Below are 14162 nucleotides of genomic sequence, written 5' to 3'. Positions count from 1 at the left end.
GGCATTCGGGCGAGACTGTGCAAGAGCATCGGGCCGAACGAATGAACGATAAGGGCATCCGAGGGTGTTTATCTGAACGACCATTCGGGCGAATTCGTGCGAAGGTGTTCGGGTGAGGGCGTGTGAGGGCACTTGGTTGAACGATTGAATGGGTGAAGTCATTCAAATACGTTTGGGGGAAGTCATGTGAAGGTGTTTGGGTGAGGGCGTGAGGCCGAATGATTGAACGGGTGAGGGTGCTGGGCCGAACGATTGAACAGGAGAGGGTGTCCTCCCGAACGTCTGAACGGGAAAGGTTGGTCTGAATGTCTGAATGGGTGAGGGCATGTGAGGGGGTCTACTTGAACGAGGTGAGGGCATTCAGCTGAATGAGCCGAGGCTGAACGACATGTTGAACACTGTGATGGTGAACGAGGTGCGACGGGCGAAATTATCCTTGGGAACTCTGAACGGTGGTTTGGGTGGACCGAACAGTGTAGGTCAACTTGCACGACTTGACAAATTTGTACCAAGGAAACTTGGGGTTTCCTGTAAAGACTATAAAACTAAATATTTTATGAAGTATTGATATTATCGGGCATACTCATATTTTAGGGAGTTGCCCCTCCTAGTTTATTATCTGCTTTGCATATATGTTAAAAGATAATAATGATGAATGATGTATGAATGTTTCCGCTGTGTTAATGAAAGTGTACTTAGGAAAGTTGAAAAATAATCTAATTATAGAAAGTAGGCGTAGTCCACGATCACAAGTATTGTTAAAAATAAAGTGGTCGGCGGTGTCGCACCTCCTAAAGTGCGGTTGGAATAGTACCACCAGTGTAGGGGCGTGACAGTTTGGCTCTTCACAAAGAACGGAGCCAAAGTCATAATCACAAAGGTCGCCGATCAAGCTGGGAAAAATCTCGCTGAATCCCTTTCTCCTCCCGCAATTTTCGTGCACTGTGATGTGACCAAAGAGCAAGATGTGCGTGCAGCGGTGGATTTGGTCGTGGTGAAACATGGTCAACTGGATATAATGTATAACAACGTAGGAATAATAGCTCCAGGTAAAAGCGTAGTAGAGTATGACATGGAGCAATTTGATTGAGTGGTTAGGGTAAATGTGAGAGGAGTGATGGCGGGCATGAAGCAGGTGGCTCGTGTGATTATCCCGCGGAAGAAGGGCACCATAATCAATACTGCCAGCATTACAACTGTTATAGGAGGACTTTGTCCATACTACTACACCGCCTCCAAGCATGCAGTGATAGGGCTGACGAGGAACAACGCAGCTGAGCTTGGAAAATATGGGATCCGAGTCAATGCCGTGTCTCCTTATGGATTTCCCTCAGATATTATATTTGGATACTTCAAGAAGAAAGACGATGACTCCTCATTTTCTAAAGAAGTGGATAAGCTGGCCCTAGCCAACTTTTGCAGCAGTGTTGCCAACTTACAGGGAACGATTCTTACAGTAAAGGATGTTTTAGAGGCATGTCTATACCTGGCTAGTGATGAGTCCAAATATGTGAGTAGGCATAACCTTGTTGTGGATAGAGGAATTAGTGTTGCTAATCATTCTTGGGGGACCTTCCGATGATAACTAAATTCTACTATTTGTTGATAATGAAGTTGGCTGAGAGTCATACTACTACTATGTAAATAATGTCGGTTCACTGCTGCTTCATCTACTGGTTTCGGATATCCTATGAAACTTCTATAGTTTCTGAAAACCCTAGTACTACAATTGAATAATTGCGGTTCAGTGCTGCTTCATCTACTGATTCTCGTAAATATTTGTATTTTCTGATGTCTTTCCTTTGTGACCTTGTAACATGTCCTTCGGCTTTACATATTAATAATTATATAGTCTTAAGTGGATAATTGTTTTTTAACTCAAATATTCATCAAAATTATCGATAGAAGATGCACATCGAACTAGTAGCCTCATTCGTTTTTTGTTTTACCAAATAATGAGATTTTTCAAGTTATTCATCCATAGTATAAAATAATTGATAATTTTCTTCGTTATGATGTGGTTATGATGGGCTGAAGTCATCAAGTTTCAAGTCAATAATTAAGTTGTTTTATGTTGTAGTATTCTATCCCATTTTCACATTTGAGCACGATTGATCATGAAGATAACCAACCTAAAATTTTATAATTCTCAATTGAATGTTTACTTATCATTACAACCTGATAGTGATAGTGTAATGTACCCCTAAAAAATTATTAGCTCAGTTAATTCACCACTGGAGAAAGAGTTGATTCCATGATCCCAGATAGCAAATGGTTTAATCTAAACTTTTTAGATTTTACTTGTAACAATGTATATGTTTCTTTACTTTATTATTGTTTTATTTATTGTTTTTACAGTATTATGGTGTATTATGGTTCTCCATCATTTGATGTATCATGGTGTTTTTGTACATATCTCTTATGACCTTGAAATTGGTAATAAAAAGGATTATGATGAATTTCACACTATTCCCTAAATATGGTTGGATATAGGGTTTTTTCCACAACACAAATTATGAAGTTTATCATAGCAATATTCATTGAGCCTAGAGGCTTATTCTACAGCCCAATATGAGGGGATATGTAAGTTTGTCCTTCGGTCCGTGCTCTTTAAAATAAAAATAAAAAATAAAAATTATGTTCTAAATAGAAAAATAATGTGAGCTATAATTAAAAAAAATGAATATGTTGTAAAGTAAACAGAATTAAAAAAGATGTGTGAATAAGATGTTTAAATCTTATATTTTCAAAAATATTTCAACAAGAAATTTAAATAAACTATTTGAAGATCTATATTAACTAATTTATGCCAATATTAACTTCATATATATATATATATATATATATATATATATATATATATATATATATATATATATATATATATATATATATATATACACATATATATACATAATGTCTTGGACATAATGTCTTGAACCTTCCAAATGCATACAGTTGTATGGTATTGTTGGTTGTTAAGATTTGCTCTACCTTGTTGATTTGGAGAACTTTAGGATCAAAGACTCAAAATGGTTTTTGAAATCAACGACATATATGTTGCTATGCAGTTACGAAAGTAACTACATCCCCTTCCCCACCTCTTTTCATCTCAGTTGCCTCTCTCGCTCTATGAGGGTTAGCTATGCAACATGAGGAAGACTGTCGATATCGAGTTACATGGGTTAACTATGGAAATAATCCACAATTATTTATATCGTAGGGCTATGTTACTAAGAAGTCACAATGATTTTAGAGGGAATGCAAAACCAGGAGATGAAGAAGGGGTGAAGCGAGATTATTTATATAGTAGGACTCTTAGCTCTACTATGCAACACTGATTTTCTAAGGACAGAGGAAAGCTTGGTCTGTATGATGGTGTCTTCAAAGGGGCCCCTCATGGGTCATCTTCCCTTTTCCTTTTACCCCTGTTTCTTTTTGCCACCTCCATTACTGTATTTTTCTCCTAAAGCCAACAGATTAACTCCCCTTTGGCTTTAGCCCCTAGCACAAAACCTTGAACCTACCATAAGACCCCACCATATGTCTTCACGCCTGCATAACTCATCGTTCCTCATCCCCACTGTTGATCATCCCACCGATCCAATGGCTCCCATCACACCCGATGAAGGTGACCCACTCTGCCACTCTTCACCGTCAGATCATCCCTGCCAAGATCTAACGGTCTTCACTCTTATCGCACCAGCAACTTAATCGAATGATAGTGCATGATGAGAGCAACTTTTCTCTCTCATCCACCGCTACGTGTCGATCTCTGAATGGAATCGCACGACCCTGCACATTTACTGCTTAACGCCCAAAAGCAGTGCGATGAATACCATTTACTGCCTGACCAATCTGTCCTGCCTATTAAACTTCCATGTAGCTCCGTCGCCCGATGACCGTCCAATTTGTCCACTGAAGATCTAACGGCCCTAACTCACCCTGCTCTCACCTCGGCCAATAGCCTCCACCGAGCCATCTCTGCCATCCATTTCCTCGATGCGATGACTATTCTTCCCATTCACCCAAATCATCCACCTGCTCATGCATTCCACGTCCTCTAACTGTTCTGTTGCCCGAAGAACGAGATGACCAACTCTTCCATGATCCGTCACAGTCAGACTCCCAACCACCATATTTAACAGAAAGCATGGCCAAAGGGAGAAAAGGACAAGCACGACTCTATAACTGAATTTATCAATCATGGACTCCACTGGTACGAGCACTCTAACTGCCTAAAAGGACAGCGCAACACCTGAACAGATCGGATTCATCCACTGAAGCAAGCAAACATGTTCAGAGACTCCATCAGGCAGTTAAATGCAGTTGGTGGTCAATTTTGACCCCTCCATACCTAAACGGCCAAGTGCCCTTGTAATGTAAATCTATAAATATCCAGGAGAAATATGTAATCAGGATTGGCATTTGATGTAAGGTTCAACTTCTGGAGATTGTAGATACTTTGTCACTTGTAGCGTCTCGTCCTCATTTTTAGCTAATACAAGCTTATTTTGTTGTTAATCACTCACTTTCATTTTCCTCTGTTCCAAGCTTGTACTTGATATGTTGTGTTCCTGTATTCTCTTGATTGTTAGCACTAGATAATAGTCATCTTATCTCTGTGTTAGAATGTTGTACGCATCACTGAATAGGTTTCCTAGGTTTCTTTCTATCTAATGTACGAGAGCTATCATCCTGTCTTTGCATTAGTAGATTAGATTTACAGGTTTCTTTACTAGTTGCAGTCGGTCATCACATGGTCTTGTGCATCTACTGGTGTGGCTAGTATTCTCCATATTCACCTAACATCTAAATTTGTGAGCATTGGTGGTCTAAAGCCTTGTAGTCTGAGGGTGTTCACGCATGTCTAGAGTGAAACAAAATAGAAGTGGTTATCTGGCTTCAACCAAACCATCATTCGTTCCATTAAACCTGCAACAGTAGTTGAATTTATATGTTACCAGGCATCTCCGAGCTACAACCTAGGAGAGTTCCTTGGAATCCTAACATAATTGGCACCGCTGCCAGGGAGAGGAGATTGTAGCTCAGCTTCCCTAGGAGAATGACACAGATCTAGCTTTGATGATAGACAAATCTTGGACACATTTCTGGTTGTAATCATCTATCTGGTGGCTCTACTAGAGAACTGACCTTTTGGCGACCCCACATCACATTTCTAGCTCAGTTTGTGAGACATACTCAGACAAATCCTCAAAAATCACCAGTTGACCCAGTGCCTGACCCTGAGAAGATTATCAAGCAAAGCAAGATATCACGAAAAGGAGCATCAGGATCAGGTAAGCCTAAACAATCTTATGTATCTCTGCAAGAGAGGCTTGTAACTGAGCATGTTCATTTTGAAAATATAGAGCCTAGCATTACCAGTGAAGAAATAATCCCAGAGATTCATAAAGCTCCTTGTTCAATAAGTTCCCCTTTGGATCTCAGTCCAAAGAAAACCTCCCCTATAGTCCATCATATTCCTTTATCCTTGTTAGTCATTTCTCAGCTCCCTACCTTTCAAATTGCCAGTGCCCTTCCATCTACCCCAGTCATGGCAAGCCCACAAGCACCCACTAAAATGGAAAGAATCATAGCTGCTAGGTATGGACCCTTGGTCCTGCCTATCCCTTTGAATACCATGCCTGCAGGAGAATATCAGAAATACATGCCTAAGTTCACTGGTATAGAGGGAGTAATAGTTTAAGAACACCTTGAGTCTTTTTACTGCTATGTTGATAACCTAGACATCAGTGAAGTTGATGTGTGGATGAGAGTATTTGTCGAAAGCCTAGATGGAGAGGCTAGAAAGTGGTTCAAAGAACTGACCCCTAGGTCTATAGCAGAAATTGAAGCATTAGATGATGTGTTTTTAAAGCATTGGGGAGATAAGAAAGACCCGCTATATTACCATACTAAGTTTGGCAACCTAAAAAGGGAAAATGGGGAGTCATTGTCTGACTTTAATAAATATTTCAATCGTATCTATAGCAAGATACCAGCGGAAGTGAAGCCTACCCCCATATCCGCCAAACTCACCTATGCCAATGCCTTTGATTCTGATTTCTACCTGCTATTAGGAGAAAGAAGATGTGCTTCTTTAGCTGAAATGCAATATGCAACCTTAGAGGTGGAATCCAATATCATGGCTGCAGAGAAACTCAAAGGACATGCTGATAAAAGGAGGCAGAGAGGTGAGTCTTCTTCCTCTTCTTCTTCTTCATCTTCAGAGCCTAAAATAGACAAAATGACTAAAATGATAGAGTCACTGGCAGCTGAAATATCCAAACTGAAGGTTGAGCAGAGTTCTGGGAGAGCAAGACTGACTAATACATTTGCTCCTAGAAACCCAAATCCTTTCAGAAGAGCAAATGAGCAACTACAGATCATTTAGAGGGGCAAAGAGGCTAGTGAAGAACAAAGGGTTAATACTCCTTTCTAGAACATAGTCATGGAGGTGGAACAATTTGATGAAGAGGATGAGATTCACTGCATGGAAGACAAGGGCAGTGTTGCCTTTTTGACATTAGCTGCCTATGAAGAATCATTACTTAGGGACCAGACCAACCAAGAGTGGGACAGAGAAGCTATTCTATAGACTGAAGACCAGAAAAGATATAATATGTGGTCAAGAATGAGTAATGTCAAAGAGAATCTTGTTCAAAGAGATGTTATCCCCACAGAGTAGTAGGGTAGCAAACAGAAAAAATTAGCAACTAATCTCATCATCCTCAAAGCACCAGCTCAAGAGGTAAGAGGCCCTAACAAGTCCCCTTCCACTTTCATATTTGACTCAGAAGTCCAAAAGTTGAAAATATTTGTACCTCTGATAGAAATTGTAAAGAGTGAGGTCTTTAAGAATCCTATCCTTGATGCCCTTTAGCTGAAAGCCACACAAACATCCAATGATTATGTGAATTTACAAAATGATAAACCTGTAGTTGTGCTTAGTCCAATGAATAATCCTACTGATGATAATTCTCCATCATTTTATGTCTCCTTGACCATTCATGACAAAATACTCCATAACTGCCTGCTGGACATAGGTGCCAGTCATAATCTAATGCCCAAAGTTGTCATGGAGGAGTTAGGCCTTGATATCACCAGACCTTATCATGACTTGTTCTCCTTTGATTCAAGGAAGGTGAAATGTCTGGGATTAGTCAAAGACTTAGATATCACCCTAACTCAGCTGCCCATGAAAAGCATGATGATTAATATTGTGGTAGCAGATGTCCCCCCTAAGTTTGGTATGCTACTTTCCAGAGGGTGGATTAAGAGGTTGGGGGGGACATTACAAAATGACTTATCTTATGCCACTGTCCCAGTTTTTGGAGGAGAAAGAAAAATATTGTACAGGGAAGCTCAGCTGCCCTATATTATTAGCGATGAGAAGAATCCCACTAATCATCCCATTTACGTTGTGGACACTGACTTTGGGGCATGTATTCTCCAAATTAAAGAATCCTAGGAGGGCTCGGTGCAGCTCAAGAAAACAATATGCCATGCCATGGAAGAGGAAGGAACACAAGATTGGGATATGTTCTTTGATGGAGCATGTTCAAAGGAAACTGTAGGATCAAGAGTGGTGCTGGTGTCTCCAAAACAAGAAAGTAGACATCTGTCTTTTAAGCTGACTTTTCAGGTCACCAACAACATAGTAGAGTATGAAGCTCTTATTTTGGGCTTAAACGCTGCCAAAGACATGGGAATCAGAGACATCAAGGTGTTTGGAGATGCTGATCTCATCATTCAGCAAGTGAACAACACGTTCCAAGCAAGGCACCCAAGGCTGAAAGCCTAGAAATTTGAGGTATGGAGACTCAATGATTTTTTTAATAGGTTTTGTATCTCATATATCCCTATAGTCAAAAATCAGCTTGCTGATTCCCTTACTGTGTCTGCTAGCATGTTCATCCCTCCCATGCCCCCTAAATTGGTTTATGCAGTCCAGATAAAATATAGACCATCCTTGCCTAATAATGTCCAGCATTGGAAATTTTTTGAGGATGATGATGAAGTAAATAGGTTTCTGCAAGTCATTGATGAATTCTCTGAAATGCAAATTGATCAAGAGAATGAAACCTTGGAGGAATGTCCCCAGTCCTAGCTAAGGAATAAAATTGGCCAAGACAGTATTGTACAACTACCTAGAAATCATATACCTAAAGGGCTAGTGCCCCTAGAAAAGCTGTTTGACCATAATGATGTGCCTCATAAGGTTTCCCAAAATGAAGATCAGTTTGCAGTCCATAAGCATAACATAGGGAGTCCAGATCATCCAAACTATATAAATCTGTCCACCCATTTGTCTGCTGCCCAAAGTTCTGAGTACTTCACCTTAATGAAGCAATTTTTTGATGTCTTTTCCTGGGAATACAATGACCTCAAAACTTATGACAAAAAGATCATCCATCATAAGATCCCCTTGGAGAAAGACACCATTCCTTTCAAACAGAAGTTGAGACCCATAAACCCTTCGCTCCTCCCTCTGATTGAAAAAGAAATCAAGAAATTGTTGGCTGCCAAAATCATAGTCCCTCTGAGATATTCAAAGTGGGTAGCCAACTTGGTAGTGGTGAGGAAGAAAAGTGGAGAAATCAGGTTTTGTGTTGATTTCAAGAACCTGAACAAATTCTCTAACAAAGACAACTATGCCTTGCCAAAAATGGAGCATTTGCTACAGAAAGTCTCAGGAGCCAAAGTGATGTCTTTCCTGGATGGATTTTCAGGATATAACCAAGTTGTTGTACATCCAGATGATCAAGAAAAGACTACTTTCACTACTCCTTGGGGCACATTCATGTTCTGTAGATGCCCTTTGGACTGATGAACGCTGGAGATACCTTCAAGACATCTATGGATATAGCATTTGTAGGAGAGAAGGATAAGTTCGTCATTGTCTACCTGTATGATATAACAATATACTCCAGCAGCCATCAAGGCCATTTGAAACATTTGAAGAAGGTGTTTCTGAAGTGCAGAAGGTTTGGGATATCAGTAAATTCTAAGAAATCACAATTTGCTCTAGAATAGGGCGAGCTATTAGGACACATTGTTTCTGCTGTAGGTGTCAAAATTGACCCAAAAAGAGTAAAATCAATACAGACTTTGTCTGTCCCAAGATCAAAAAAGGACATCCAATCCTTTTTGGGAAAAATAAATTTTGTAAGGAGGTTTATTCCTAATTTTGCAAAATTGGTAAAGCACATCACCTCCATGTTGAAAAAGGGATCAGAAATCAAATGGACTAATGCAGCAAGAAGATCTTTTGAAGCCATCAAAAGAGCTATTATGGAGGCTCCCACTTTGATCAGCCCAGTCTATAGCAAGGAGTTCCATATCTTCTCCTTTACTTCTGGTGACACCCTTGCAGCAGTCTTATTGCAGAGAGATGAGGAGGGTTCAGAGTATCCAGTGGCTTTTTTCAGCAAAACCTTGAGGGATGTTGAACTAAGGTATGATATTATATAAAAATAGACTCATGCCCTGATCAAGTCCTTGAAAGCTTTCAGAATAGACATCCTGCATTCCAAGGTAATTTCATATGTGCCCTCTGCTTCAGTAAGGGATGTTATAATGCAGCCAAATGTTGATGGAAGAAGAGCTAAATGGATTGCAAATCTTATTGAATTCAACATGGAATTAAAGCCCACCAAGCTTGTCAGAGGTCAAGGCCTTGCCAAGTTGATGGCTAAAGAAAATTGTAGGATGCTGGACATGAATTGGATAAGTACAAGCTCAAATGACAGATGGATAGGGGAAGAAACAATTGAGAGAGGACAGAACCAGTATTTGGTTGAGAATCTAGCTTCTTATGAATGGTACTCTACAATGGATCAATTCTTGCTAAAGCTAGAAGTTCCTCCAGGCCTAAGTTCAAGCCAAGCCAGGACTATTAAGCTTAGGGCAGCCAAGTTCTGTATCCATGAAAACTTGTTGTATTGGAGGGATCCATGTGGAATCCTTTTAAGATGTTTGGACAAAGAACAATTTATGGAGGTCATGCATCAGTTTCATTCCAATATATGTGGAGGACATAACTATTGGAAAATTACAACCCATAAGATCCTCAGAGCTGGGTATTATTGGCCCACTCTGTTTTCTGATGTCTTTTCATTTGTAAAATATTGTGACAAATGCCAGAGGTTTGAAGGAAAGCAGCAGTTGAAATCCTTACCCTTGAAGCCAGTATATGCCAGTGGCCCTTTCTAGCAGTGGGGCTTGGATTTCATAGGGGAAATTAATCCACATTCCAGTGGCTAGCACAGATGGATCTTAGTAGCCACTAACTACTTCACTAAATGGATTGAAGCCATCCCTGCTAGGAAAGTTGATCACCATGTGGTCATGAAGTTCTTGATAGAAAACATTTTTACCAGGTTTGGCTGTCCACACAAATTGGTTACATACATTGTAGCAACCTTCAGGGCTAAAGAGTTGGTGGACATGTGTGACTCAATGGACATTAAGCTAGTTCATTCCAATTCATATTACCCTCAAGGTAACGGTCTAGCAGAATCATCCAACAAGAGCCTAATAAGGATAATCAAAAAGCTGCTGGAAGACAACAAAAGGAACTGGGATTCCAAACTGAAGTTTGCATTGTGGGCTGACAGGGTGACCACCAAGAAATCCACAGGGAATTCTTCATTCAAGCTGGTATATGGCACTGAGGTTGTATTCCCAATCCAGCTAACCCTCCCCGTGGCCAAGTTCTTATAGGAAGGGCAGAATGAGGAAAATGACATGACAAAGAGGACTAGTGACTTGGCTGAAGTGCATCAAATCAGGGATGCACTGAAGGAAAAGAAAGGCAATCAAGGGAATTTGGATGCTTTGTGGACTGGACCTTTTGTCATTGCTCAGATCCAGGGGAACAACACTTTCATGCTGTAAAGTATGGAAGGAGAAACTTTTTTTGATGGCCCAATCAATGGGTGGTTTTTCAAAGTTTTTGTTGTTTAAGGCCTTCAGGCCTCACCATTGTAAACATGTTCCTTTTACAAGTTTTAGTGTAGGATTAATTAGACTCCATGCCCAATGGAGCACTAGGAATTATTGCGGATCTTGTTTTGTATGAAAGGTAGTGGTCTACAGTTCTTGAAAACTCACAGGGAGGATTTCATCCCTAGAAGGAGCCAGTGTTAGCTCTGCTATGTAACGCTGATTTTCTAAGGACAAAGGAAATCTTGGTCTATATGATGGTGTCTTCAAAGGGGCCTCTCATTGGTCATCTTCCCTTTTCCTTCTACCCCGCTTTCTCTCTGCCACCTCCATTCCTCTATTTTTCTCCTAAACCTGACAGATTAACCCGCCTTTGGCTTTAGCCACAAGCGCAAAACCCTGAACCTACCATAAGACCCCACCATATGTCTTCGCACCTACATAACTCATCGCACCTCATCCCCACAGTTGAACATCCCACCGGTCCAACGGTTCTCGTCACACCCAATGAAGGTGACCCACTTCACCACTCTCTGCTATCAGATTGTCCCTGCTAAGATCTAACGGTCTTCTCTCTTAGCATGCCAGCAACTTAATCGAATGATAGCGTGTGACGAGAGTAGTTTTTCTCTCTCATCCGTCGCTACGTGTCAATCGCTGAATGGAATCGCGCGACCCCGGACATTTACCGCTTAACGCCCGAAAGTGGTGCGATGATTACCATTTACCACCCGATCAATCCGTCCCACCCATTAAACTTCTGTGTAGCTCCGTCGACAGATGACCGTCCGATCTGTCTGATGAAGATCTAATGGTCCTAACTCACCTCTCTCTCACCTCAGCCGATAGCCTCCACTGAGCTATCTCCGACGTCCATTTCCTCGATCCAATGACTATTCTTCCCATTCACCCAAATCATCCACGTGCTCATGCATTCCACATCCTCTGACCATTCCGTTGCCCGAAGAAGGAGATGACCAGCTCCGCCATCATCAGTCACAGTTAGACTCCCAACCACCATATTTAACAGAAAGCATGGCCGAAAAGAGAAAATGACAAGCATGACTCTGTAACTAAATTTATCAATCATGGACTCCATTGGTATGAGCACTCCAACTGCCTAAAAGGACACCATAGCACCTAAATAGATCGGATTCATCCACTGAAGAAAGCAAACACATTCAGAGACTCCATCAGGTAGTTAAATGCAGTTGGTGGTCAATTGTGACCCCTCCATACCTAAATGGCCAAGTGCCCTTGTAATGTAAATGTATAAATATCAAAGAGAAAGACGTAATCAAGGTTGGAAATTGATGTAAGGTTCAACTTCTGGAGACTGTAGATATTTTGTCACTTGCAGCATCTCGTCTTCATTTTCAGCTAATACAAGCTTCTTTTGCTGTTAATCGCTCACTTTCATTTTCCTCTATTCCAAGCTTGTACCTGATATGCTGTGTTCTTGATCTCTTAATGTTTAGGACTAGATAACTATCATGTTATCTCTGTGTTAGAATCTTGTATGCATCATTGAATAGGTTGCCCAGGTTTCCTTCTATCTAATGCAGGAGAGCTATCATCCTGTCTTTGCATTAGTATATTAGATTTATAGGTTTCTTTACTAGTTGCACCCGACCATCACATGGTCTTGTGCATCTCCTAGTGTGGTTAGTATTCTCCACATTCACCTAACATATAAATTTGTGAGCATTGGTGGTCTAAAGCCTTGTAGTCTGAGGGTGTTCACGCATGTCTGGAGTGAAATAAAATAGAAATGGTTATCTGGCTTGAACCAAGCCATCATTTCTTCCATTAAACCTTCAACAATAGTTGAATTTATATGTTACTAGGCATCTTCGAGCTACAACCTAGGAGAGTTCCTTGGAATCCTAACAAGGACTACAACTCGACTGAGCTAATTTCATTCATAATTAGTAGCATTCAGTTATCATCGGTAGGTTCCCTAGGAGTGATTAACAACACTGATTCCTCCATCGACAACGAGGTTATGCCTGCTCACATATTTAGACTCATCACTTGCCAAGTACAGACTTGCCTCTGAAACATCTTCTGCTGTAAGAACCATTCCTTCTAAGTTGGCAATTCTGGTGCAGAAGTCAGCCATAATGTGCTTACCCACTTCTCTCGAAAATGTAGGGATAGCCTTCCTTCTTGAAATACCCAATTGTAATATCTGTGGGAAGTCCATAAGGAGACACAACATTGACTCGGATCCCATATTTCCCAAGCTCAGCTGCACCGTCCTTTGTCAGCGCTATCACTGAATGCTTGGAGGTGGTGTAGTCGTATGGACAAAGTCCTCCTATAACACTTGTAATTTTGGCAGTGTTGATTATGGTGCCCTTCTTCCATGGAATCATCGCGTGGGCAGTGTGCTTCATGCCCACCATCACTCCTCTCACATTTACCCTAATCACTCGATCGAATTGATCCATGTCATACTCTTCTATGCTTTTCCTGGAGCTATTATTCCCTATGTTGATAAACATTATAACCAGTTTTTTTTTTTTCCAAGGAAAAAAATCGAACTTTTTTATAAGGAATAAAAAAGTTACATAGTATATGAGTAAACATTCAGCAAAAAAATGCATGAGACAGAGCGAAAACTCCTCTCAGTAAGAGCATCAGCATATCTACAGAAATCTCTAGGACTCCTATACCAGGCCTGTACAGCCAAACCAAAAAGGAACTGAAAACCAAGATGTCTCCTGGGTCTCATTTCATGAGGAAAACAACCCAGAAAACACATAACAGTAACACAGTTCACAAACTGCTCTATCAAAACAGAGCATAGTTGTATATAAAAACCAGTTTTCCTATGCCACTGTTTTCATAATAAAAACACTGATAAAACTAGTGCATATAAGTAAAGACCAAAAAACATTATATGTTTGGAGGGAGATCTGACACACGGATCTGATCCTGAAGCTATTCTGTTACTCTCCATGTGCCCACAGCTTGCTGCATACCCTCTTTAGAAAGGCGGTCTGCCTCCTCATTGCTGTCCCTGTCGATGTGATCAATAGAAAATACATTAAACTGCAATTTTAAAGATTGGATTTCTTCTAATAAAGGCATCAACATATAATGTTGGCATCTATATTTTCCAATGACCCAATTAACAACATTCATCGAATCTCCAAAAATCTGAACTGCAAGGATATTTTTGTGGATGAGCCAGCAAAGAAGAAGTT

General features: G+C 40.5%; 2 pseudogenes; one reads left to right on the top strand and one right to left on the bottom strand.

The window, feature by feature from the left end:
* The first annotated feature begins 1117 nt into the window (after positions 1 to 1117).
* Positions 1118 to 1582, top strand: LOC149139754 (short-chain dehydrogenase reductase 2a pseudogene; annotated as a pseudogene).
* Positions 1583 to 13079: 11497 nt separating this feature from the next.
* LOC149139753 (short-chain dehydrogenase reductase 2a pseudogene) lies at positions 13080 to 13457 on the bottom strand (annotated as a pseudogene).
* Positions 13458 to 14162: the final 705 nt, after the last annotated feature.

This window comes from Pinus tabuliformis, chromosome X (genome assembly GCF_031772625.1).
Source record: "Pinus tabuliformis cultivar Carrire ecotype Pingquan chromosome X, CPIR1, whole genome shotgun sequence".
Classification (NCBI taxonomy): domain Eukaryota; kingdom Viridiplantae; phylum Streptophyta; class Pinopsida; order Pinales; family Pinaceae; genus Pinus; species Pinus tabuliformis.
The sequence above is the reverse complement of the archived record's forward strand: the minus strand, read 5'-3'. Positions and strand labels throughout refer to the sequence as shown.